Source organism: Sinocyclocheilus rhinocerous, unplaced genomic scaffold (genome assembly GCF_001515625.1).
Source record: "Sinocyclocheilus rhinocerous isolate Xijiao unplaced genomic scaffold, SAMN03320098_v1.1 scaffold3738, whole genome shotgun sequence".
Taxonomy (NCBI): domain Eukaryota; kingdom Metazoa; phylum Chordata; class Actinopteri; order Cypriniformes; family Cyprinidae; genus Sinocyclocheilus; species Sinocyclocheilus rhinocerous.
This window is the reverse complement of record NW_015654497.1, coordinates 69289-71733: the sequence shown is the minus strand read 5'-3', so window position 1 is coordinate 71733 and position 2445 is coordinate 69289.

Here is a 2445-nt window from a genome sequence, read left to right as displayed (position 1 = left end):
TTTGTCAAGGGATAGTTTTCCCTCTTAAAAATAAAGGTTCTTTACTAGCATCTATGGTTCCATGAAGAATTTTTGACATCCATGGAACCTTTCCATTGCACAAAAGGTAAAATGGAAACGGTAACAGAAAAAAAGATTATCTAGATTATTAAAATGTTATAAATGTTCACACAAACACAAAATGGTTCTATGGCATCACTACAAAACTGAGCTTCAAAAATGAAAATTCTGTCGTTGTTTACTCTCCCTCACGTCTTTACAAATCTGTATAGTTTTATTTCTACTGTGGAACGCAAAAGGAGAAATTTTGAAGAAAGTGCTGGTTGCTCTTTTCCAGCCATTCCAGTTGATTTCAGTATTTACTAATACATTATTAAAATCAGAAGATGTATCTGTTAATATTAATGGACCTGAGTAAACATGAACTAATAATGAACAGTCGTATTTTTTCTTATAGCATTAACAAAGATTAATGAATACCATAACAAATTGTTGATGTTAGTTAATGCATTAACTATGAAGTAACGAAACAATAAAAGATAATAAAAGATAATGATATAAACATTAAAAACTGTAACATTAGAAATTTGAACTTAAATTAGTTAAAGCTGAAGTACTAATAAAACTAATAAAATATCAGAAGTACATTAACAAAATTACTAAAACTAAGATAGATAGATATATATATAGATAGATAGATAGATAGATAGGAGTAAATAGATGCTACAACAGTATATAAACAATACTAAAATACCACTGCTTTTAAGCATCAAAAAGGACACAAAAGCATAATTAACATACATGCATCATTAAAGTGGTCTATATCGGTATTTCTCAGCTCCAGTCCTGGGGATCCACTGCTCTGCACATTTTGTACATCTCTCTTATTTGACACAGTTCAGTTTGTGGATCTCTTTCCTAACAAGTTAATGAATCAGCGGAGTTAAATAAGGTAGACATACAAAATGTGCAGAGCAGTGGATCCAGTGGGACTGGAGTTGACAAACACTGGTCTATATATTTCAATTCAAGTCACGCAGCAGCTTTGTATGAGGAACAGAGAAAAAGTCATAAATCTCTGAAACTCTTCCCCTCCAGCTGTCTGGATCAATGAGTCAGTGAGTCACTTGAGAAGCCGGATCAGCCATCTCTCATGAACTCTCAGGAACTTGCTAAGTAGAGCGAGGGCGGATGTCCAGATTTCCAGTGCGTAATGTTTTAATACCAGCCTTAAAGCTATTGTACGACTTCTGAAGACTTGAGACAGCACTCAAGTCATATGAATAATAGCTATGGCTATTGTTTTGTCATTCTGGTAGCCCTACAGCCTCTTTTTATTGTGATTCTACAAAAAGCAGATGGGCATTCTGTGAAATATATCTTTAAGTTCCACGTTCCATGTTTAGAATGACATGAAAGGTGAGCATATAAATTTTTTTTTTTTTTTTCATTTTTGAAATGTTAAGATAGAAATTACTATTACATACTTGCATGCACAGAGTACATACAACACAAACAGCAATAGTAGAATGTAACAGCTTTATTATTTTCCCAACAGCATGTATATATGTAACAGAAACTGTGTCTATAACCATAGAAAGACTCTCTCTCCCTCTCTCTCGAACAAGGTCAAGATGAAAACAACAGAGCAAGCAGATAATTACACTGGTATCTCATCTGTACAAACCTGCCCCATAACGCCTCTGGCACAGACCTGCGCAAGGTATGACTGATGGGAGTCCAAAAACTCATAATTTAAGTTTATGAGAATTCCTCTTCCCAGAGTAATGCAACAATAACTCCCAATAATACAAAAATCTCTTCTGTATACGCATAGATAATCACAGACGTGGCCAGAGTTTGAACACCTTGTTATGCTTTCACAAATCATTGACATTTTATGACCAAATACTTAATCTGCAATATTCTACACGCTGTTCACTTTCACACATTATGAATTGGCAAGAAAAAAATAACATTCTCATTTCTGTCCAGTAACTTAATAACCATATTAATTAAAAACAAAGGAAAATAAAACGTATTTAATTATCATGAGGATGTTCAATACAAACTCACATACACCCATTGACCCTAACTAGTAAACAATATGAGTATTACCTGATATGAGTATTTATAATTAAAATAAGTTTAGATAGACGACCACAAATAAACGATCGAATGTCTTAATTCATACCCACTCCCCAAACATGCTATATGTCTATTTTGCTTTTAAAACCATATTTATGTTAAAACATATTTGGAAAAAAAATTTAACATACTACGTAAGATGTCTTTCAATAAAACATAAATGAAGCCCTAGATATATCATATACATACAGCACCCCTATTATATTTAGTATACAAGATATACGTTTCACCCTCGCTGTCCCCGTGTAACATTAACAATGTTACATGCCCGTTGGTTTAATAATGTAAAACAGAAAT